Source organism: Carcharhinus amblyrhynchos, chromosome 4, assembly GCF_965287045.1.
Source record: "Carcharhinus amblyrhynchos chromosome 4, sCarAmb.v2.hapA, whole genome shotgun sequence".
NCBI lineage: Eukaryota > Metazoa > Chordata > Chondrichthyes > Carcharhiniformes > Carcharhinidae > Carcharhinus > Carcharhinus amblyrhynchos.
In genome coordinates, this window is record NC_137327.1 from 22,554,229 (window position 1) to 22,579,390 (window position 25,162).

Below are 25,162 nucleotides of genomic sequence, written 5' to 3' on the forward strand. Positions count from 1 at the left end.
TAGAGTTAATGGACTTTTGTTTACTTAAATTCCCAAGAGATTTTAGATTAAAATGATTGACAGAGTCATGTGATATTGTGGTTTCCATCCAGTCCTTGATCTGTGGGAGAGAAAAACAGGCTTTTGCAGAAAGGAGTTGGACATCTCTGGTCGAATGAGAGAATTTAACAGGCATCTAAATCAGTCTGAAAACTATTAAGGTTATCTACAATCATATCAAACACATTTATGATTGCTAACTATATTTAAAGTGGGTTTTAAGTCTGTATGAAGAGTGTTGCTTATTTGGAACTGTAACAATGATACATATTAGAAAATAGAGTTGTTCATGTTTAAAGATTCTTCAACTGTTAAATTGTTGGAGTTGTAGTTAATCTTTTGATTTTTATTTAAAAAGTCCCAAACTTGGTAGTGGAATTACTCCTGGAATGAAGAAGCATCATTTCCTCACATTTATTCCAAAATAGAATAATTGCTGTGGTACAGTCTGGCTTCATAATATACCTTGGGCTTCTAGTCCAGGACCCTAACACCAGGCAGTTTTTCATAACTTTTCTAGTCAACACACTTATGAGTATTGTAAACATATAAGTGGGTGGGAAGCTCATTATTATTAAAGAGAAATTGAAGTAAAGAGGTGATAATTACTTTAATTGGAGTTTGTAACATTCTTAAACCCAAATGAGTTTCATCGTTAATACTGAACTGCGAGAATATTTCATTTCTTCACGTCCACAGATCCGAGTATTTAAATAACCGGAAGTTAGTCGGCGCCGCGGAAGGAATTAAAGCGAACCTGAAACGCTCCTTTCAGTTTCTATTGAAACATGGCGGACAACGAGGCAGCAGCGAGCGGTGAAGACAGCAAACTGAGCAAAAAGTAGGTAACCCCGCTTCTGAGCGCCCTTTTCGCCTTCCAGGTAACGGCAGCGGATTCCCGATTCCAGTCAGATTCACCCCGGGACTGTCCCAACGATTAACAGTCCTTTCGCGCGTCCCTTTCTCTGCTCGTGCATTGCGTCAGTTTCGCGCGGTGCATGCTGGACTCTGTAGTTCTTTGCGGCAGCTGTGAAGGGGGAGTGATGCCCTGATGAACTACATGTCCCATGGCGCTCTGCGGATAGCGCTGTCTCTCGGTATCGATCACCCCCGCGAGTGCTTTCGCTTCTCTGGATGCGGCGGTGGTCCGTTATTGGGGTGCACGGGGGACACCAGGAAATGTCTCAGCATCTCAGTCTGGTCATTGTATAATCGGTTCTTCCGCTGAAACTGGGTCAAAAATCCCCTCGCTTATAGCAATAACTTCACATGATTTAGGGAGGCACCTCCCAAAGGCATTTTCGAGAGTGCGGCACTTTCAAAAAGCATATCATTTTCAAGTAAAACATTAAACCGGGATGTAGTTTGTATGAAATGATTGGCTTCGTCAAGATTCCCAGAAGTATCAGTTTTGACACCAAGTGGGACAGTGAATCACGACTTTACATCGGGTTGAACTTGCGGTTTAACAGCTTCAGAGTTTTCTTTGCCCTACATAAAGAAGAATCAGACTTTAGTGGGAAGAGTCAAAAAAATCTGAATTCAGTTGCGAGTTAAATTTATGTGCCCAATTAGTAGTAAATATATTGACCTAAATAAGCTGGACTTACAAAGAAAGACTAGCCCAATATAGGCATTCTGATGTTATTTGTTCTAGTACTTTTACTAAAGTTTTTTAAAGTGTATTAACATCACAGTTAGGCTTACATTAACATTACAATGAAATTGCTTCGAAAATCCCCTAGTCGCCACTCTCTGGCGCCTGTCCCTGTATACTGAAGGAGAGTTTAGTATAGCCAATGCACTGAACCAGCAGGTCTTTTGGACTGTGGAAGGAAACCAGGGCATCTGCAAGAAACCCAATCTGTAAATCTGTAAACTGTCCCAAATTATTGGCAAAATGCCTTTTTAGTTTTTACAGTCTTCCTGTTTATGACCTTTGTACAAAGGACCGGATTTTGCTGTCAGCATGAGAGTAAATAGCACAAGCCGTTGATTACTTTCACTTTTGCCCAGAGTCTTGGTGGAGATTTGAACGTTAACCTGCTGTGGTTTGAGAGCCGTTTCACCCAGACCTGGGCAAAAAGGGCAAACAACTATGTGCCTCCTTAACCAATCAGCTTGGAGAGTTATAAATGGGTAGTGCAGCATTTGCCAGGATGTGTGAGTTAAGAATATCAGAAAACAAAGAACTGGAGACACATTGGGCACAGAAAAATTGGACAAAATAAATAATTCAAACCTGAAGAAATGACGATCCACACCTGTTAAAATTATCGCTCAGTTAGAGTGATGGTTCGGCAATAATACAGAATAAGCATGCCATTAAACGGGGACTAATGCTCAAATGGAAAAGCCCCAAATCTTTCTGACCAGTTTGGTCCCTATCTAAGTGGTAAATATAGCAACTTCACACTCCCGTGTATTTTCTTCAGTGAGGTAAGAGCAGGGTAACTTGGACAGCAACTTTTGATTTCCACATTTGACTGCTTGTGAGCACGCTGAAATCCTCTGTCAGGTTTACACTTTAATAATAGTGAGCATTGTTAACCCTTCCACTATTTCTACAGAAAAATCTGGCCTCTTTAACCTGACGATTCGTGAAGATGCACATGCTTAAACCCTTATCCTAAATTTTACAGTAAAGTCTGTTTTACTGAAGTTCTATCTTGTATCTTTCTTTCCTTTGACCTACAGTATTGTAACAACGGCCGAAAAGAATGGTTTGAATCAGTTTAGAGGGTTACTTTACTGTAATTGGATTTGAGCAAAGTAACCATGCTGATTGAATAGTCTGATTCTATCTATTTTGTCTTTCACTAGGTATTAAATGCTATGTAAATGGGACAACCCACTATGACAGTTCATTATGATGACCAGCTGTCTCCATAGGCTTCTTGGCCTGCAGGTCAGGGGTCACTGGGGAAAGGTGCCAATACAGAGCCTTGCTTCCTTTACTCCTCTTCTCCAGAAGAGATTGCATAATGAAAAAAGGTTGGTGGTGCTTTGTTTCATGTTTAGACTTTCTAAATTTGTTCAAATACCCAACCTTTTTTCATGCTAAATGAGCATTTGAATTGATCCAAACAAGAATTGGGAACTCACTGGCATGCTGAAGTCGAATTAAACTGATGATTTTTAATATAGTGGAACTTCTGCTGATTTTTCAGAGCAGCGGGACTGCAGCGGCACCTCCTTACTGTGCACAATCAGATGCCACTTTGAAGAAGGCCAAGTGTGCACTGACAGGCTTACTATCATAGAGACCCCACAGCTAATCTGGAGGGAAGTGGGATTTGTTGGGTTATGAGGAACTGGAGCAATACGAATACAGCTTATAAATGGCTACTTAAAATGTGGCTCATTGAGTTTTCACTATTAAATTATCTCTATGTATCTGAGCATATGATTGGTTACAATACTATTATATTTTGTTTCACCTCGGCATACGTATTCAGAATTGCATTTATTGACACTTCAATAGCATACCAATTATTAGACTGAGGCAGATTTACCTCTGCAGTACTGGGTGTAAAGCTTCACCTGGCTGGAGTACATTCGGGAAAATTGAGCGGGTAGGAGGACTACATTCCTGTGGCACAGCCCACTTAAACTTCCCTCCCTAAAGAAGGCAGGCTGCTTTTCAGCTATGATCCTCTGCAATTTGCATTCCTTAGAGCTAAACGCAAATTTCTACAAACTCTTGTTTCACTTTCGTTTCTTATTCGTGTCATTTGCATTCTTTAATCCATTTTGATGTTCACTTCCATTTAAAGGTTGCCCTTATTAAAACATATATTTGTTTGTAGATGTTCAGTATTAAAGTTTTTTTGATTTGGACATACTGTAGGTTTGTATTTTGTTTCTGAAATACTTTTGAATTTAAATTAATAGCAAATCTTAAAAAAGATTGCTTTTGTTTTGCATCTTTGTGAAGCAAATGAATAATTACTGTAGAAAATCAACATGTTCTTTTCCTTTGTCTCCCACTCTTAATATGATGGTACCTTTCTTGCCCCTAGTTTCAAAGTATTTTAATGCTGTTTAAGAACAATAACTCCCTTTTAACTAAATCTGTCTAGCTGTCGTACTTGTAGAATTAATTTTATATTTCCATGTTCTAATTTTTGTAGCGAGCTGAAGAGGCGTATGAAAGCAGAGAAGAAAGCTGCCGAGAAGGAAATTAAAGCAAAAGAATTAGCTGAAAAGCAAGTGCTCGAAACCAAGAAAGTTGATGGAATTGACATAAGTGGAGATGAAGAAACCCTTGATCCTAATGTGAGTGCATGGACTTTGGTAATGCAGATATCTGAGTATTGTGGTTCTAAGAATTTTGTGATTTTGGAAAGAACCAGGATGGGATGTGACTGTAGCATGAAAGATAATTTATTGCATTAAACAATTTGGTTAATGGTAATTGAAATGGTTGATTCATTTTCTTTTCGATTTCGACTGCCAGAGTATCCATTCATATCGCTGTACTTGCCTTCAATCCACCAACATGTCCATCCCCAAATCTGAATTCGTGCATCTTTACCCATTGGGCATCTTTCTTCTCTTTTTGGAGCACCATGGTACCTCTGCCTTCAGCCATCTGTTCTGAAAATCCCTTGCTAAATCTCTCTGGCTTCTCCTCTGTAAGATCATCCAAAAAATCTGTTTCTTTGGCTGAACTTTTGATCATCACTGCTAATATGTGTTTCTTTACTCTGAGTCCATTTTCATCTGGTTATGTTAATAAGGAAAGCCTTGTGGCATTTTTCCATGTTAGAGTATATTTTCTTCAAAATATGTTGACCGTGTTTAATACTTTTCCTTTTCAGCAATACTACAAAATTCGGACACAGGCCATCCAACATCTGAAGGAGACTAATGAGAATCCATATCCTCATAAATTCCATGTCGATATATCCTTAACAGAGTTCATTGAAAAGTACAACAATCTGCAGCCTGGTGACCATCTCCGTGATATTATCTTGTCTGTAGCAGGTAAGATCTTTACAAATCTGCACCTTTTGCATTTATATTTTACTTCAAATAAACTTTTGTCAAAATTGAAGTGGAATATGATTTGAGACAGTCACACACTAAAATAAACCTAACTGTAATCACCAGCCTAATTTTAATGAGACAATTTCAACATTAAAAATGAAAAGAACAAGGAGGAGTATGAATATAATCTAAATTATGTAATTTGAAAGTGGATGCAGGAATAAAAACCTTGTGGGGGGATGACAGTGGAAATGATCTAGGTACACAATGATTTACATACACGAGTCTTGCAGAACAAATTGACTTTTGGATATATTATCAAAGAATCGTTGCAGTGCCGAAGGAGGCGATTTGACCTATTGAGTCTGCACCAACTCTCTGATAGAGTATCTGACCCAGGCCTTATCCATGTAACCCCACTAATCCCCCGAAGACTAGGGGGGAAATTTAGCATGGCCAATCCACCTAACCTGCACATTTTTGGACTGTGGGTAGAAATTCATGCAGAAACTAGGAGCATGTGCAAACCCGACACACAGTCACCCTAAGCTGGAGTTGAACTGTGGCACTGTGTTAAGTGCATGGGTATCCTTGGCTTTATGGATAAAGGCATAAAGTATAAAAGCAGGCAAATTCTGATAAACATTTGCGAAATACTGGTTAAACCTCTGCTATTGTGCCTATTTTGATTTGATTTTATTATTGTCACATGTATTGGTATACAGTGAAAAAATTGTTTCTTGTGCACTATACAAAGCATACTGTACATAGGGAAGGAAAGGAGACAATGCAGAATGTAGTGTTACGGTCGTAGTTAGGGTGTACAGAAAGATCAACTTAATGCAAGGTAGGTCCATTCAAAAGTCTGATGGCAGAAGGGAAGAAGCTGTTCTATTTCTGGGCCCCCCAAGTTTGAGAAAGTGTGTCAAGTTTTTGGGGAGATTTTTTATAACGGTATTGGCTATGCAGAGTTTGGGAAAGCTGAGATTGGTCTCCTTGGAGCAAAGAAGGTTGAGGAGATTTAGTAGAAAAGCTTAAAATTGATTACTTCTGATAGAGCAAATAGTGAAAACCTGTTTCATTAGCTGGAGGGTCAGTAACCAGAGGACACATAATAAGTGGCAAAAAGCCAGATATGAATTGTTATGATCTGGGATGCATTGCCTGAAAGGGTAGTAGAAAGATTCAATGGTAACTTACAAAAAAGAAATGAATATATTCATAAAAGGAACATCTATGGGGTTATGGGGAAAGAACAAAGGAATGGAACGGATTGGATAAATTAGCATGGCTAATGCTTGACCAAGATTGGGAGCTAAACATCCCTAGCCACAGGATCTTTAGAAATTACAGGGAAATGGCAAAAGAGAGGGAATATATTGATAAAAGACACAGTTAACATAAAACAAATGATTTACAGGAAGGGTCTTTGGACTGTTGAAGCAACAAAGTAATTTGATTATTGGTAACAGGGTTTACCTGTCAGATGGAGAATTCAGGACCCTGGCATTGCCTCCATTGGGTGAGGGCCATCCAAATTAAATGCTTATTAACTGGCCAGTGGCAGGCCTTCCACAAGATTTGGTAATCTGAATGCTACCAACCAGAGGTTGGCAGCCCTCTATTGCCTGGCTGCATCACCAGAAAGAGTGATAGCTGCCAGTAATGTAACATCCAAAGTCCCAGGACTGCTGAGGGATGCATACCACAGATGATTGAGGGCAGGGAAAGATTGGTGGCTATGCTAACTAGGGGGTTCTGAAGAAAGGCCAGAGCATGGCTCTCTGTTAGACTGCTTTTCCAACGCTGGGTCCCTCGATCAGGTGGTTTTCCTGGCACTACCGGCTGATCACCAGCAGTGGTAAGATGAGGGAATTAATTGCATGCATGTATATGTGTGTGCTTGTATACACACGTGCTTGCATGTCAGTTTTACACACACATAGTAATGATTCGCTTCATGATGGTTTAAAAAAAATTAAGAATTGCTATTAGTTTAAATTCAAACGTACTTTCAGGAATGAAATGCAAACCTACAACATGTCCAAATCAAAAATACTTTTAAGATTGAACACCTACGTACAATAAGTTTAAAAATTGGTAACTTTTAATTGGATGTACACCGTGAATATCAAAAGGGATTAAAGAAAGCAAATGACACGATGAAGAAGAAATGAAAGTGAAACAAGAGTTTGTAGAAATTTGAGATTAGCTCCAAGGAATACAAATTGCAGAGGATCAATGAAAAGCAGCCTGCCTACTTTAGGGAGAGAAATTTAAGCGGGCTGTGCCACAGAAATGTAGTCCTCCTACCCACTCAATTTTCCCGAATGCGCTGCAGCCAGGTGAAGATTTATATCCATGCACTGCAGAGATAAATCTGCCTCTGTCTAGTTGGTACGCTATTGATGGGTCAATAAATGCAATTCTGCATTGAATGTGACAATAAGTTTGCTGAGGTGAAATCAAAATACAACAGTATTACAATGAATCACATATTCAGATATAGAGCTAATTTAATAGTGAAAACACGATGAGCCACAGTTTAAGTAGCCATTTATAAACTGTCTCTTTGTTTCTCCAGTTCCTCACAACTCAACAAATCTCACTCCCTCCAGGTTAGCTGTGGGGTGCGGGAAAGTGGAACTGAGCCACGACAGATCAGCCATGATCTTATTGAATGGCGGGGCAGGCTCGAAGGGCTAGATGGCCTACTCCTGCTCCTATTTCTTATGTTCTTATGTTCTTATCAATGCACAGTTCGCCACCTTCAAAATGGCATCAGGCTGTACAGAGGAAACTAGATGCCACTGTAGTCCAGCTGCTCTGAAAATCAGCAACAGTTCCACTATATTAAAAATCAACAGTTTTATTCTACTTCAGCATGCCAATGAGATCCCAGTTCTTGTTTGGATCAATTCAAATTGTTGCTTGTTTAGCATGAAAAAAGGTTGGGTATTTGAACAAGTTTAGAATGTCTAAACATAAAACAAAGCACCACCAACCTATTTTTATTATCCAGTCTCTTCTGGAGAAGAAGAGTAAAGGGAGCAAGGCTCTGTATTGGCACCTTTCCCCAGTAACCCCTGATCTGCAGGCCAAGAAGCCTATGGAAACAGTTGGTCATCATAATGAGCTGTCACAGTGAGTTGTCCCATTTACATGTCTTTCACTAGATGTTAAATGCTAAAATTGCAGTGAAGTGAGCCTCTAAACTCTGATTCAAAGCATTATTTTCAGCCTTGTTACAATATTGTAAGTCAAAGGGAAGAAAGATACTAGATAGACCTTCAATGTGTTCAGTAAAACAGACTTCATTGTAAAAGTTAAGATAAAGATTTAAGCATGTCAAATTAAAGAATAGGCCAGGTTTTTCTGTAGAAATTGTGGAAGGGTTAACAGAGCTTACCTTTATTAAAGTGTAAACGGAACAGAAATTTTTAGTATGCCCACATGCACTGAAATGTGAAAATCATAAAGTGGCTGTCCAGGTTACCTTGCTCTTACCTCACTGAGGAAATACATGGGACAGTGTGTATGTATTTACCGCTTGAATGTCTACATGCATGAGTGCGTGCATATTCAGTTACATGGCATGTGTCCACCTGTATACATGTGCAATACTCCACATTTGTACTACCAAACAACTATTTATTCAAAATTAAGTGATTTAGTACTAGGGTAGATGTGTTTTGTCTAACGAAGAAGATTTGGAATTTGGGCAATGAAATCAGAAGCACTTCTCACACTGGAAGTCTGGACTATAGATGCTGGGTCAATTGAAATTTTCAAGTTTTCAGATAAGTAGATTTTTTTTTCCAGAAATTGGCATCAAGGGTGGATAAATGGAATTGATTTGCAGATCAATCGTGAGGGGAACAGTTGCTGAATGGTGACTCCTGTTCCTAACTACTTGGCAGAAATTTGGAATTAGAACTAACATAATGATGAATGGATTGTTTTAATCTTAATTGCTGATGTTGCAGCTGTATAGAACGTTGGTTAGGCCACATTTGGAGTACTGCGTCCAGTTCTGGTTGCCACGCTACCAGAAGGAAGTGGAGGCTTTGGAGAGAGTGCAGAGGAGGTTTACCAGGATGTTGCCTGGTATGAAGGGTCTGAGCTATGAGGAGAGATTGCGTAAACTGGGGTTGTTCTCCCTGGAAAGACAGAGAATGAGGGAAGAGCAAATAGAGGTGTACAGAACTATGAAGGGTATAGGTAGGGTGAACAGTGGGAAGCTTTTTCCCAGGTTGGAGGTGATGATTACGAGGGGTCACAGGCTCAAGGTGAGAGGGGCGAGGTATAACTCAGATATCAGAGGGACGTTTTTTACACAGAGGGTGGTGGGGGCCTGGAATGCACCGCCAAGTAGGGTGGTGGAGGTGGACACGCTGGGATCGTTTAAGACTTACCTGGATAGTCACATGAGCAGACTGGGAATGGAGGAATACAAGCGAATGGTCTCGTTGGACCAATGAGTGGCACAGGCTTGGAGGGCCGAAGGGCCTGTTTCCTGTGCTGTATTGTTCTTTGCTCTTTGCTCATGAATCAGTTTGATTGTCATTGACTGCTAATTGAAACTCACTAACTCAACCACAAAATTCATCTCTCCAACTCTGCACACTTTATTTGTTACAGAATTGACTTCCGTTTCACTTTCTCTACACAGGAAGTTCTGTTGCAAAAAAGAAATCTTCATTTAACACGGCACCCATTTCTACAGATTTAAATTTAGAAGATTATATTGAAGCTAATTGCAATACTTGCTCTCTTCCCTAGGTCGTGTCCATGCTAAACGAGCCTCTGGTGCCAAACTAATTTTCTATGACCTCAGAGGTGAAGGAGTCAAACTACAAGTTATGGCTAATTCCACGTAAGTTAGGGTGCAGATACTACTTATTGGGGGAATCGAATGTTCTATTTAATTAGATTTATTCTTTACATACACGAGATAATCTGAATAAAAGTAAGTCTAGTCCATTATTTCCTAAGGAAGTGTTCCAAGTGCAGGTATATTCTCATTGAATTAAGTTCCAGATTGGAGTGAACTATTCTCTAAAAGTGGGTCCATTTCACAAATCATAGAATCCCAACAGTGCAGAAGGAGGCCACAGGCCCATCGACTCTGCACTGACCACAATCCCACTCGGGCCCTATTCCCATAATCCCTCGTGTTTACCTTACTAATCTTCTGATACAAGGGTCAATTTAGCATGGCCAATCCACCTAATCCGCCCATCTTTGGACTGTGGGAGGAAACCGGAACACTTGAAGGAAATCCATTCAGACATGGGGAGAACGTGTAAGCTCCACACAGACAGTGACTCACGGCTGGAATTGAACCCGGGTCCCTGGCGCTGTGAGGCGGTGCTAACCATTGCGCCGCGCCGAAAGTTTTATTTGAGTGTTGCAAAATCTTGCATTCAGTTTGTCTACTTCTGAAATTTAAAATTGCCAGTACCTTTACTTCTTAAAGTAGTTTTTTTATTTTGCTGTTTCTTAAATTACCACCAAAAGAGCGTGTCGAACTGAAGCTTGTCATTTTAATTCTTCTTTTAGCAGCCTCTACTTGGAGAATGCTTTTTAATGTTTACTGTAGGAATCAGGAAAATTATATGAATTTTTTAAGTGTGCAACTCCTGAGTTTTTTGATAATTATTTTAGAAATTACAAATCTGAAGAGGAATTTGTTAAGATAAACAATAAACTGCGCCGTGGTGATATTATTGGAGTGCAAGGAAACCCAGGAAAGACCAAAAAGGGAGAGCTGAGTATAATCCCCAAAGAAATGATGCTTCTATCTCCTTGCCTGCACATGCTGCCTCACTTACACTTTGGACTCCGCGACAAGGTAAATGCATTGTTCAAATGGAAATGGCTTCAGAGTGTTAAAGTCAAAACGATTAATGATTCATACTCTGAGTAAAACCATTGTATTTCCTTTTAACAAATTAGGATCATGTCATTAATTGTAAGTATTGTATAGAACATAGAACACTACAGCACAAACAGGCCCTTCGGCCCCCAAGTTTTGCCGATCACATCCATACCTACCAGGCCATAGAACTATCTGTAACTCCCAATCCCATTAAATCCCATGTACTCATCCAGAAGTCTTTTAAAAGACTCCAGCAAGTTTGCCTCTACCACCACCAACGGCAGCCGATTCCACTCACTCACCACCCTCTGAGTGAAAAACTTACCCCTAACATCTCCTCTGTACTTGCTTCCCAGCACCTTAAACCTGTGTCCTCTCGTAGCGACCATTTCAGCCCTGGGAAATAGCCTCCAAGAATCCACCCTATCTATTCCTCTCAACGTTTTATCAACCTCTATCAGGCCGCCTCTCAACCTTTGTCTCTCCAGGGAGAAGAGACCTAGCTCCCTCAACCTATCTTCATAAGGCATGCCTCTGAATCCAGGCAACACCCTTGTAAATCGCCTCTGCACCCTCCCAGTAGCTTCCACATCCTTCCTGCAGTGAGGCGACCAGAACTGCGCACAGTACTCCAAGTGGGGTCTGACAAGGGTCTTATAAAGTTGCAGCATTACCTCCCGACTCCTAACTCATTCCCTCGATTGATGAAGGCCAGTACACCATACGCCTTCTTGACCACATCCTCCACCTGCGAGGCCGATTTAAGAGTCCTGTGGACCCGGACCCCAAGATCCTTCTGCTCCTCAACACTGCTAAGACTCCTACCCTTGATATTGTACCCCTTCATCCCATTGGTCCTGCCAAAATGGACCACTACACATTTATCCGCGTTGAAGTCCATCTGCCACTTCTCCGCCCAGTCTTGCATCCTATCTATGTCACGCTGCAACTTCTGACATCCCTAAAGACTATCCACAACACCACCAACCTTCGTATCGTCGGCGAACTCACTAACCCATCCCTCCACTTCCTCATCCAGGTCATTTATGAAAATGACAAACAGCAAGGGTCCTAGAACAGATCCCTGGGTCAGATCGAGGGTATAATCTAAACCCAAAATCTGTATTTCTCATTTTTGTTCAGTTTTAGAATTTTCAAACTCTACAGAATTCCAATTTGCTCCATAACTTTCACCTAAAGTCTCCAAATCTCAACCTGTTATTTTATAATGTAGCATACAAAATTTCGGATGTTGTTCCAAGAGTAAATAAATCCATCAGGGTGCACAATTACACATGCTAATTCACTGATGATGGTGATCCGCATGCGTTCTCTTGTTCAAAGTATGCCCTCACCACATGTCAGGAATGAATTTTTCACTTTCTTCAAAGAACATGTACCAGAAATTTTCATTCAGAAGCTGTTTTAAAATTGCATTTCTGTTGGTTTCTACTCAGTGATAATTTCATATTTATGATCATTCATTAGATCCTTAATTTTTTAGAATTCAATTCTTTTACAAGTCACGGTGTCGCTCATTATTATTTAGTAAAATCTAATGAGCTAGAAGAATTGCATCTTAACATTTGACCAAATCTCAAGATCTTTAAAAGAAATGCAAAATCTCCACCTGCTGACCGCACTACACAGCCTGCTTTACCCAGAATGTTTAGATCTCTTTGCATTTTTTCTTCCAGCCCAGTGCCTGACCTTGCACCCAGCTTAAACTAGATATATCTTCACTATGCCTCGAGCATATTTGTTTTTTGGTCTGTTTCATTTGTCTGGGGTATATGGTTCTGTTAAGCCTAGATCTTGATCAATCCATTTTGCCAAACCAAAAGAAATAACATTAACTGTAAATGGGTACTTCCTAAAGTCAGGCAGTGGCCATAAAGTAGTGGGTCAAGACCTGGATGAATAATGCATGCATTGGATACCAAATTCTGTTACGCTGTACTCACAGCCAACTGTGTTTGAAACCCATGTATGATTACTACTTATTTTATTAGCTTTAGCTTCATGGTGCTTCATTTTTAGGCAATTGCAATTTGCTCACATAATTTTCAGTTAAAGTCTCTTCTGGGCTTACCCAATCAATAGAAAGTACCAAGTGTGGGAAATCAGCCTAATGTTGCACCTGTGTTCCTCTTCCATAGCAGTTTATTTTCAAATGTCAGGGAAGAAATTTCATATTCAGCTTCTTGGACAGTAGCAATCTTTTTGGGGGGCTTTTGGCATCTATGTTTATTCTTTCTTTCTTAACTTCTAACAGGAAACTAGATATCGTCAGAGGTATTTGGATCTGATTTTAAACAATGATGTGAGGCAGAAGTTCATCAACAGGGCCAAAATCATCACATATCTACGGACGTTTTTAGATAATCTGGGATTTCTTGAGGCAAGTTGTATCATATTATTGAACATTGTAGATTTTTTTAAAGTGAGAGTGCAATTGGACATTTTTAAGAAGTTATAGTAATGATATTTTCGTGGGCTTTTTCATGTTTACGGCTTTAAGAGTACAAAGGGAGTGGATCGCGGGGATTTGTGGGTAAGGAGTCTTTCAAATGGTGCTAGGTTTAAAAGGAGGCCTGCTGTAGACAGCGGGCAGCGTCGGAGCGGGCAGTGGAGTGAGAGGGAAGCAGAGTGAGCTGCTAGGGCTTAGGATCAAAGGGCTTGCGAGAAAAGGGCCAGGTACGTTTGAGTTGAAAACAGTGTTCGGTATTACTAAAGGGGAATAATGGAGGGGCATGTGATGTGCTGTTTCTGTGTGATGTGGGAGCTGGTGGACCCCAGGGTCCTTCCAAGTGACCATGTCTGCAGTAAGTGCAGGTTGCTGGAGGAGCTCCAGCTCAAGGTAGATGAGCTGGCCTCTGAGCTTCAGACACTGAGGCTCATCAGGGGGAGGGAGGGTGCCATTGATACTGGGGTGCAAGAGACATCCACCCCCCCTGGACTAGCTAACTCTGAGGGGGCTGCTGACAGGAGGAAGGAGGATGGGGACCGGAGGAAGGAGGGTGGGGACCAAATGCCTCAGCCTCTCAATCTGCATAACAGGTTTGAGGTTCTTGCTTCCAGTGTGGATGAGAACGAGGTCTGTGAGGTTGGTGAGCAAACTGCACATGGTACAGTGATGCAGACACAGGACATTGACAAAGAGAAGGTGAAAAGGAATGTAGTGGTAATTGGGGATAGTGTGGTTAAGGGTATTGACGCTGTCCTTTGTCACAATGACAAAGAGCACAGAAGGGTGTGTTGTCTGCCTGGTGCTCGGGTCCAGGATGTTACATCTGGGCTGCAGAGGAACCTGGAATGGGAGGGTGAGAATCCGGTCGTTGTGATACATGTGGGTGCCAACGACATAGGCAAAATGCAAACTGAGGATCTGAGGAGGGAGTATGAAAAGCTGGGAATGGAATTAAAAAGTAGAACCGACAAGGTGGTAATCTCTGGATTACTGCCTGAACCGTGTGCAGACGGGCGTAGGGTTGATAAGATTAAGGAGGTGAATGGGTGGCTCAGGGATTGGTGTGGGAGGAATGGGTTTGAATTTATGGGACATTGGCATCAGTATTGGGGTAGGTGGGACCTGTTCAGGTGGGATGGGGTTGGTCTGAACCATGCTGGGACCAGAGTCCTGGCGAATCGTGTAGATAGGACTGTAGATAGGACTTTAAACTAATTAGGTGGGGGGAGGGTGCGAGGGTAGGTGAAATTGCAGGGTCTAAAGTAAAGGAGAGGGTACAGGTACGGGAAGAGGCCAAGGATGTCCCAATAATAAAGGGAGTAGGGGGCGTGAGTAAGGTTGGTGGCGTTCCTGCAAATAGGGTCCAGGTGAAGGCTGGGATGAAGGCACTTTATCTGAATGCACGAGAATAAAGTGGATGAGCTGGTGGCACAGATCAGCACAAATGGATATGATCTGGTGGCCATTACAGAGACGTGGCTGCAAGGTGACAGGGACTGGGAGCTGAATGTATAGGGGTATCAAGTGTTTAGGAAGGATAGGCGGGAGGAAAAGGGGGGGCGGGGGGGGGGAGTTCTGCTGATTAAGGATAGCATCAGGGTGGTAGTAAGGGAAGATGATAGGAGCCAAACAGCAGAATGTGGAATCGTTGTGGGTGGAGATTAGGAACAGCAAAAGGAGGAAGACGCTGGTGGGTGTCGTCTATAGGCCCCCAAATAATGATCTGGAGGTGGGGCAGGCTATTAACGCGCAAATAAATGCGGTGTGCAGGAATGGAACGGTGATAATTATGGGGGATTTCAATCTGCATAGTGATTAGTTGACCCATGTTGGACACGGTGGGCTTGAGGAAGAGTTCTTGGAATGCTGCCGGGATAGTTTCCTTGAACAGTGTGTGTTGAAGCCGACGAGGGAGCGAGCTATCTTGGATCTGGTGTGATGTAATGAGGCGGGTAGAATTGGGGACCTTGTGGTGAAGGATCCTCTTGGGAAGAGTGATCATTGTATGGTGGAGTTTCTGATGCAGATGGAGGAGGAGGAGAAAGTGGGTTCCCGGACCTGTGTCCTTTGTTTGAACAGAGGGGAGTACGATAGGATGAGAGAGGAGTTGGTGAATGTTGATTGGTGGGGCACATTGGAAGGTAGGTCGGCTGAGGAACAGTGGAGGATCTTTAAGGAGATCTTTCTTGGTGCTCAGCAGAAATTTATTCCGATGGTTGAAAAGGATCGTAGGAGGAGAGATAATCAGCCGTGGATAACAAAGGAGGTAAAGGAGAGTATTAAATTAAAAGCGGATGCGTTTAGAGTGGCTAAGAGTAGTGGGTGAGAAGAGGATTGGGAGAGGTTTAAATATCAACAAAGAATGACAAAGAAGTTGATAAAGGAAGGATAATCTATGAAGCTGGGCTAGCACTAAATATAAAGAAGGATAGTAAGAGTTTCTATAAATATATAAAAAGGAAGAGGCTGGCTAGGGTGAACGTTGGACCCTTAGAAGATGAGAGGGGGGACTTAGTGGTGGGGGATGAGGAAATGGCTGAGGCCTTGAATAACTTTTTTGCTTCGGTCTTCACGGAGGAGGACGTGAATAGTTTGCCGGGTGTTAGCGATGGAAAGATGGTTGGAGTGGAGGGCCTGAATGACATTATTGTTACTAGAGAGGCAGTGCTCGATAGACTGGAGGGACTGACTGTGGACAAGTCCCCAGGACCGGATGGAATGCATCCAAGGGTTCTGAAAGAAATGGCGGAGGTGATCGTGGATGCCTTGATGATTATTTTCCAAACCTCGCTGGATTCCGGGGAAGTGCCGGAAGATTGGAAAACGGTTAATGTTACGCCGTTGTTTAAGAAGGGTAGCAGGCAAAAGGCAGGGAATTATAGGCTGGTTAGTTTAATGTCTGTTGTAGGTAAAATGCTTGAATCTGTAATCAAGGAGAAAATAGCGAGGCATCTTGAGGAGAATTGTTTGATAGAGCAGACGCAGCATGGTTTCGTTAAGGGGAAGTCGTGTCTGACGAATTTATTGGAATTCTATGAGGATGTGTCTAGTGCGGTGGATAGAGGAGAACCGGTGGATGTGGTGTTTCTTGATTTTCAGAAGGCGTTTGATAAGGTGCCGCACAAGAGGTTGTTACAGAAGGTTAGGGGGCATGGAGTTGGGGGTAGGGTGTTATCATGGATAGGGGATTGGCTGTCAAATAGGAGGCAGAGTGTGGGGGTCGATGGGTGCCAATCGGATTGGCGGTTGGTGACTCGTGGAGTGCCCCAGGGATTGGTGCTGGGGCCTCAGCTATTTACCATTTATATAGATGATCTGGAGAAGGGAACCGAGTGTATGGTGTCAAAATTTGCTGATGATGCCAAGATTGGTGGAACGGCAAATTGTGCGGTGGGTGTGGAAAGTCTGCAGAGGGATCCAGATAGGCTGGGTGAATGGGCCAGGAACTGGCAAATGGAATTTAATGTTGGCAAGTGTGAAGTTGTCCACTTTGGTAGGAATAATGGTAGGAAGGACCACTACTTACATGGCGAAAAACTGCAATATGCTACAGTGCAGAGGGACCTCAGGGTCCTTGTGCATGAGTCGCAAAAACCCAGCCTGCAGGTGCAGCAGGTGGTCAGGAAGGCGAATGGGATGCTGGCCTTCATAGCGAGGGGGATTGAATATAAAAGTAGGGAGGTCTTGCTGCAGCTGTATAGGGCACTGGTGAGGCCGCAGCAGGAGTACTGTGTGCAGTTTTGGTCGCCGCACTTACGCAAGGATATTTTGGCCTTGGAGGGAGTGCAGAGGAGGTTTACTGGGCTGATACCGGAGTTGAGGGGGTTGAGCTATGAGGAGAGGCTGAATAAACTAGGCTTGTACTCATTAGAGTTTAGAAGAATGAGGGGAGATCTCATTGAAACGTATAAGATGATGAATAGGATGGATAGGATAGAGGTGGAGAGGCTCTTCCCGCTCAGAAAGGACAGTAGAACTAGAGGGCACAGCCTCAAGATAAGGGGGGGGAGCAGTTTAGAATGGAGCTGAGGAGGAACTTCTTCACTCAAAGGGTGGTGAATCTCTGGAATTCTCTGCCCGTTGAAGTGGTGGAGGCTGCCTCGCTAAATATATATAAGACGTGGGTAGATAGGTTTTTGATAGGCAAGGGGATTAAGGGTTATAGGGAGAAGGAGGGAAAGTGGAACTGAGCCACGTCAGATCAGCCATGATCTTATTGAATGGCGGGGCAGGCTCGAAGGGCTAGATGGCCTACTCCTGTTCCTATTTCTTATGTTCTTATATTTAATACTTTTTATGTGTGTGTCTCAAAACTCTCAACCAGTGAGTTGAAAGAGAGTTTGCTTTTGAGGCATCCTTCCACATATGAAAGGTGATGGCACAGAGCAAACAAATCAATTTAAGATTGAATGCCTTCAGATGGCGCACCTTGGCTGATGACTGAAGATGCCAATCCTTGAGGCGGATTTCTTTGTACTTTCTTATTCACAAATGTATCATACTATCAAATCACATATATTTGGTGGTTTTATCACAAGCACCACATGTTGAACTACGAAGTATGATTGTGCATTGCTGTTTTTGGTGCTGGCATCAGCTGTTAAGCTGCCGTAGGCATTGGCACATCAGCCCACAGGAAGTGTTGCTGTTTTCCGCTGTCTTCAGCTCCTGACTCCCAGGTCTTGTCATCAATTTCTAACGCCTTCAATGTCATGCATGCAAGCATCCTTGAAGCGGAACTTTGGGTGATTTATTGGTCATCTGATTCTGGCTGCCCCACCATTCGGGAGTTCTTTGAGTATGTGACCATTTTCTATCCTATGGCTCAGGCACGTCTAATGAGATTGTTTCGGTTTGGTAAGTGCTAACAAACGGGAGCTCTCTTTTTGAGAGAAGTGCTGTTTTTGTGATTTTGGAATGCTAGGATATACCCATAATGCAATGCACCGCAAACAGTTAATTCGGTCATTGTCGAGCTTTTCTTGATCACCTGAGATTCACAGCCCTGTGGCAAGATGAAGGAACACACAGACCTAAACCATCAGCTTAACCCACAGGATAAGCTTGATATTCTATATATCTTTCATGAGTTGGCCAAAGAAGGTACCTGCTTTCTTAGGGGGAAATAAGTTCTGCATCGATGACGGATTGTTCGCCACCATGGACCCGAGGCAGCAGAAATTGTGAATTTTTTACTTGCCGATTAAACTCCTTTTAAAGCATCTTTGTTCACCTTTGACAATCTGGTGTCTCTAGAACTGCAAGTGTGTGTGAAGTACTTCAGCAGACTTGATGAATATTTAACATATTTATTGTTAATACTGGATGTTTGCTGCGATTTATTTTCTTGTCTAAAGTGTCCTGTGAATGTTATCAATTAAATGTAGTTTTAACTTTTGCATAATTTGTCTTTTAGTGGATTACCTACAGGACATTAGATTTTTCTTTATGGAATCAAGTATTATTCTTAATATATGTAAATTTAACTTTTTTTTAAACAGGTGGAAACGCCCATGATGAATATAATTCCAGGTGGGGCAGTTGCCAAGCCCTTCATTACACACCATAATGAGTTAGACATGGATTTATACATGCGAATTGCTCCAGAGCTTTACCATAAGGTACAAGAACAGACAGTTTCTCTGGTGTGAAAAAAGATCAACGTTTTTAGAACACCTTTCATGTTCTTGGGATGTCTTCCCAAAGCACTTCATAGCCAATAAAATAAGTCTGAAATGTAATTGTACCATCCAAAAGTTGCACTGCTGTAAATTGTAAAGAGCAAAAAAAAACTTTGACTTCATCCTTAATTAATTTTGCTTGATGCATCTATCCATGGCAATATAGTACGAGGTTTGGGATTGTTGCATTTCAGGACTGTGTCTTTAGGTTAAAATTAGACAAGAAAAATGGTTGTGTGACCTGTTTATAATTCTGCTGATGACAGTGGCTTGGTTGTTAAAGGTTAATGAAGGGCCCAGTTGTTGCTGGGAGGAAGGTGTAAGATATTCACAATCGTAAACAAAGGTCAGACAGCAGTGCTAATGGTGGATAGACTGTTAGTTTCCAAGTTGTTAATGGTTATACTTTAAACTGTTTATTTACTTCCAAGGCAGAATGAAGTAGTAGTCCAATGGGAAGTTCATTAGCATTTCTACCTGGATACAAGGCCCATGTGATTCGCTTTAATATGGATATGGGTTTTGAGATGAGAAGAGTCCATACAATGTCATTGTGGGATCAGTTGCAGGGTTTTCCTATAAGTTTCAGATTTTCCTCAAATATCTCTGAATCTCACAAATAATGTCAGTTTGCAAGAATTTGAAAGAGATAAGCGCAGCAAGTCTCTATGGTTCGCCATGCAATAACACGAATGGAAGCTTATGCTCTAATTGAAGAGACTTGAGTTCAAAAGGATTTAAACAAGATTAGACGAAACATCTAACTTAACTACAGGATAGAATCTCCAATTTACCCCTCGCTATAAAGGTCAATTTTGGGATTATAAGTTAGTTTGAAGAGAAGGGTACTTAGTCCTAAAAAATCAGTTTGGTTCTGGATGCTTAAGGCACCTGGTAAAGGATGCACATTTTCAGTTAATTTAAATGTGAGATGGGGGAACCTTCCCTAATTCATAGAAATTGCCTCCTGAAGTAGTGTTCGGTCAATTTTGAGTATTTAAACAAGACTGGAAGATTTGCCTAGCTTTACCTAAAGGGGAGAATCTCCAACTTGTCTCTCACTGTGACAGTTAGTTTTGGGATTAGAAATTACCTAGCAAAGAAAGCCTCAAGAATCACTTTGATTTTGGGAAAATAGTGTCTTGTGGAGGTGAAGTTCCCTGTTCATATTGAAAATGCCCACACCATGTTGTGTAGCACCACCAGCTGATTAAATGGGATAGATTCTGAACAGGTTTAGCTGCTCATCCTCAAACAGATTTTGACCTTTTTTTAGTCTTCCAGTGTATCAGAGGTTGCATACATAATTTTTTTCATTGGATTGGGACAGCACGGTAGTTAGCACTGTTGCCTCGCAACGCCAGGCCCCCAGGTTCAGTTCCAGTCTCCGGTCACTGTGTGGAGTTTGCACATTCTCCCTGCCTGCATGGGTTTCTTCCCGCTGCTCCGGTTTCCTCCCACAGTCCAAAGATGTGCGGGTTAGGTTGATTGGCCATGCTTAATTGACCCTAGTTTCCTTGGGATTAGCAGAGTAAATGCGTGAGATTGTGGTCGGTGCAGACTCGATAGGCCAAATGGCTTCCTTCTGAACAATAGGGATTCTATTACTGATCACTAGTAAAATGTTATAGCAATTAATTTCCTTCTATAGGAACTTGTTTCTGTGTAGAGCTCCAATATCCATATTAACATGGTACTTAAAAACATGGGAAGAAGAACCTTATTTATTATTTGGAAGCTAAACAGGTTTTGGATATTGAGTTCACTTCATGTGAAAGATCTTTGGAGTACACTTTATTCATATACCACAGCCTGTAACTTCTGCAAGGGGCAATCTCCATCAGATTGCTACTTTTGACAGACTTGCCCTTCTTGTAATTGTGCAGCTCCTGTCTCACTCAACTTTCTACATAGGCTGGGTGAGAGAGGAGCTGTGCAGTGTGCCTCCAACAGCGTCAGTGCAGAGTAATTGGGGCACAGAAACACTGCTATTTTATGGCAGTGTTAGCATGAAGCAGGTAAATTTCAGTGATACATGGTTTACTGGGAGGGGATGTTGTCCCTGACGGGAGAGATAAGAGATAGACATGGTGATGTTTAGATCATTACTTTGGAGTTGGTATTCATTTCCTACTAACTCTTTCAGAGTAACAGGGCAAAACTGGCAGTACCATCTGAAGTTAGCGATTTACATTGCTTTAAAGGGTGGTTCCTAGCAGATTTGTCCAGGGAAGTTAGCACTTAGATCCTGACATTGTCGGAGGAGGCCATTTGGCCCATTGAGCCTGCACAAACATCAGTCCTGCCCAGGCCCTATCCCCATAACCTTGTGTTTACCTTAATAATCGTCTGACACGAGGTTCAATTTAGCGTGGCCAATCCGCATTACCCGCACACCTTGAGTGTGGGATGAAACCCAAGCAGACACTGGGAGAACATGCAAACTCCACACAGACAGTGACTCAAGGCTGGAATTGAACTCCGTTCCCTGGCACTGTGAGGCAGCAGTGTTAATCACCGTGCCTGCCAGTTCTGGGCAATTACCAGATAAACTCTTGCGTGGGAACTTCATGGAGGAATTCCCCAGTGCATTACTGGGGTATCCCGCAAATGTGATGCTGGGGAACCTGGAGATTATGGGCCTATATCAGGAAAAATCTAAATCGCAGTGTTTTGTTCCATAAATTGGCTGTTAAATTTTTGTTTGTGGGCAGTGTCAAGATGCAGATCAATTATGTAGTAATGCTTATAAATTAAAACTGAAGGGATAGGTTTAAAAAATTGTTCACTGAAAATCTGTGAATACTATTTTAAAGAAAACTCACTAAATCCTATAAACAATATTCTGCTCAGTTTCTCCTTTATTGAAATACTACTTGGTGTTTGAATATGTTTGCAATAAATTCTTTCATATAAATATACAAACACTGGTTGCAATTTGTGGTCTTCAGTTAAAGCCTGATTTGTAGAAAGCAATGATAATTTCAGTCTATTATATAACCCAAAGGGATATCCTCCAAATAAAATATCTTCTCTTTTCAGATGTTGGTTGTAGGAGGTCTTGATAGAGTGTATGAAATTGGTCGCCAGTTCAGGAATGAAGGCATTGATCTTACTCACAATCCAGAATTTACCACATGTGAATTTTACATGGCCTATGCTGATTACAATGACCTGATGCAAATCACAGAAAAACTTCTCTCAGGTTCGTAATGTGTTTCTTGGTGATGTACTGGAATTATAGGAAAATTGCATTACAAACTATAAAAGAATGATTACTGTTGTCTTCTGGATGATGTGATATTGGTTCCTTCCTTTACTTATCCCAAGGGCATTTGTGTTTTGGTTGGAAAATAATGCTCTGATATTGCAATTGGGTCCAAATGTTAGTTATTCATGAATGAGTCTCAACAATGAGTTTTGGTGAGATTTTTAAATTTAAAGTTAAAGTTCAACCCTATTCTGACAGCCACAGCTGTGCTTTTGAGCAGGAAATGCTGCATAATAATCAGGAGCGACAAATCTGGCTGCATCTTTTCTTCCTTTCTGCCATGAATTTCAGGGCCACTGAGGCAAATTGCAGCTCCAACTACTGTCTCGAAAAAACGTTAACCTAGCACTGAAGTCAGTCAGAACTTTTCAGAACATGAGCATAATTTTTTTTTTGTAGGGATGGTCAAGCATGTCACAGGCAGTTACAAAATCACGTACCACCCTGAAGGACCTCAGGGTCAGAGTTATGAGATTGACTTTACACCACCATTTAAACGTGTCAGTTTAGCAACAGATCTGGAGAAAATTGTGGGAGTGAAATTTCCACCTCCTGATCAATATGAGACTGAAGGTAAGAGTAACCCTTCACTTGGGGTATTGTTTATAACTAGAGAGCCAAGTAGCCAGTTATGTTGCTAGCTGCTTCTCTATCCTGCTTGTCAGCTTTTAACTGCTCTAAGGATCAAAGAAATAATCTCACAGTCTTCCTTCAGCAGCTCTCCTCTCTTGTTCGCAGCATGAAGTGCCCTCTTTTCCATTCGTAGCGAGAGAAATCTGCTCTAATTCACCTCTTCCCCAATCCCTGCACTATTACCTGTAGAGTATCCTGATGATTGATCCTTGCACCTCATATTTCTCGTGCTGTCCATCAGTGCCGTCATTCAAAGTCATGGCATCATGTTTCACATACATACTGACGACAACCAGCTCAACCTTCCCACCACTGCTTCAGACACCTCCATTGCTCAGGTTACTTTTCTGTCATTTAGTTCTGCACGAACCAAAATTACTTTTCATTAAGTATTTGAGAAGACTAATGCCTATGGCAGGGATTTTTTGCCACCCTGTTCTGTGACAGGATTTCCCATGGTAGATGCAATGAGTAATTGGCCACCAGTGGGATCTTCCAGTCTCACCAAGTCTACATGGCTCACTCGCTCTGCTGCCGATGAACCCCAGAAGATCCCATTGGCAGGAAAAGTCAGAAAATCCCACCCTATGTCTGTGCACCTAGTCACAAACTCTGTTCGAAGCCACCGATTCTATTCCCCTCCCCATCTGAGCTAGGCACAGACTTTTTGCAACCTCAGCATCCTTTTGGCCTCGAGCCAGGTACAAAGTCAGAATCAAGTGTGCCAGTGGACCTGACACTCCCATATTTATATACAAGTGAGGCTCAATCGAAGAGATCAGATTCCAAGAGCCCAACCTTCTGCATCTTGTTGTAGTCATTACAACCACCACCTGCTACTTTAGAATTGTCTCCTTTAGTTTTTATCACCTCTTCATCCCAGTTTGTATCGCTTCACCCTTCTTCCCTGCGTTAAATTTAATCTGCCGTGTGTTCGTTCATTCTTTCAGTTCGTGTCCTCATCACATCTATTATTATTCTCCTCTCAGTTCAAAATACTCCCCAAATTTTGTGTTATCTGAAAAATTTGAAACTGGACCCTGTATACAAATGTCTAAGTTATTAACGTAGATTAAGAAAAGCGATGGTCTGAGCAATTCCTAGATCCACCACATACCTTTCTCAAGTCTGAGAAACAACCATTAACCTCTACTCTATTTCTTGGAACCTGGACAACTTTATATACATGTTTCTACTGCACCTTTTTATTCCATAAGTTTTATCTTTACTGACGAGTCTATTATATGGCTCTCTCTCGGATGCTTTTGGAAGTCCAATGCTTGTGATGCCAAATAAACCTGTTGTGCGACTTCTTATGGTGCCCATTCCAGTCTAATGCCAGCATCTCCACATCAAACCTGCATTGGTTTTTCTTAATTAACCGACATTTGTTCAAGTGGCTCTTAGTTTTCCTCTGGATTTATTGTTTCAAATTGATTTTTTCACCACCTGAGTTCAGTTGCCTGATCTGTTGTTTGCTGGGTTTATTCTTGCACCTTTTTGAACAAAGATGTAACATTTGCAGTTCTCCAGTCCTCTGACATCTGTGTCTAAGGAGGGGTAGACGACCGTAGCCTGTGTCTCCACAATTTCCACTTTCACTTCCCTCACTGTCCTCAGGAACATCCCATTGATCCTGGCGATAGTCAGCTTTTCTAGTTTTTAATCCATCCAGGACCTCCGTTACTTCCCTCTTTTTCCCTATGACTTTTGTAGCATTATCTTCTGTGGTAAAGATGTGCAGTGTATTCACTTAGTATCTCAGCCATGCCTTCTGCTCCCACCTGTAGGTCTCCTTTTGGACTCCCAACTCTTCTCTTTTCTTTTTCACATTTCCATTTAAAAAAAAAAGACTTCAAATCAGATTATCTGTTTTTGTTGGCTGTATGTTTTACCTGCTGTATAAATAACATTTTAATATTTTGTGTGAACAGAGACCCGTAAGTTCTTTGATGATATATGCATTCAGAAAGGTGTTGAATGTCCACCCCCAAGGTCTACAGCCAGACTTTTGGACAAGGTATGAATTGAAATTAAGAGAATTTCAATCCCAGATCAGGACCCCGACACTCCAGTTGTTTCTGGGTCACGGCTCCACTGTGCTATTTTGCACCGACCTCAATCCCTCGTAGGCCCTATCCCCCATAAACCCATACATTCCCCATGCTAGTTCCCTGGCACTAAGGGGCAACTTA

At 41.8% G+C, this 25,162-nt stretch overlaps 1 long non-coding RNA gene and 1 pseudogene across 2 annotated transcripts in view; one reads left to right on the forward strand and one right to left on the reverse strand.

The window, feature by feature from the left end:
- Positions 1 to 886: 886 nt before the first annotated feature.
- Positions 887 to 25,162, reverse strand: part of LOC145341832 (uncharacterized) — a 33,724-nt gene continuing 9,448 nt past the window's right edge. The window contains exon 3 of the long non-coding RNA XR_013886453.1: positions 887 to 1,530. This is a non-coding gene — a long non-coding RNA (uncharacterized LOC145341832). The remainder of the gene's footprint in view (positions 1,531 to 25,162) is intronic.
- LOC145341829 (lysine--tRNA ligase-like) overlaps positions 2,881 to 25,162 on the forward strand; it is a 30,125-nt pseudogene continuing 7,843 nt past the window's right edge. The window contains exons 1-10 of the transcript XR_013886452.1: positions 2,881 to 3,033; positions 4,173 to 4,317; positions 4,863 to 5,028; positions 9,814 to 9,907; positions 10,699 to 10,885; positions 13,188 to 13,313; positions 18,884 to 19,003; positions 22,106 to 22,268; positions 22,734 to 22,907; positions 24,902 to 24,987. The product of XR_013886452.1 is annotated as a lysine--tRNA ligase-like (transcript). The remainder of the gene's footprint in view (positions 3,034 to 4,172; positions 4,318 to 4,862; positions 5,029 to 9,813; positions 9,908 to 10,698; positions 10,886 to 13,187; positions 13,314 to 18,883; positions 19,004 to 22,105; positions 22,269 to 22,733; positions 22,908 to 24,901; positions 24,988 to 25,162) is intronic.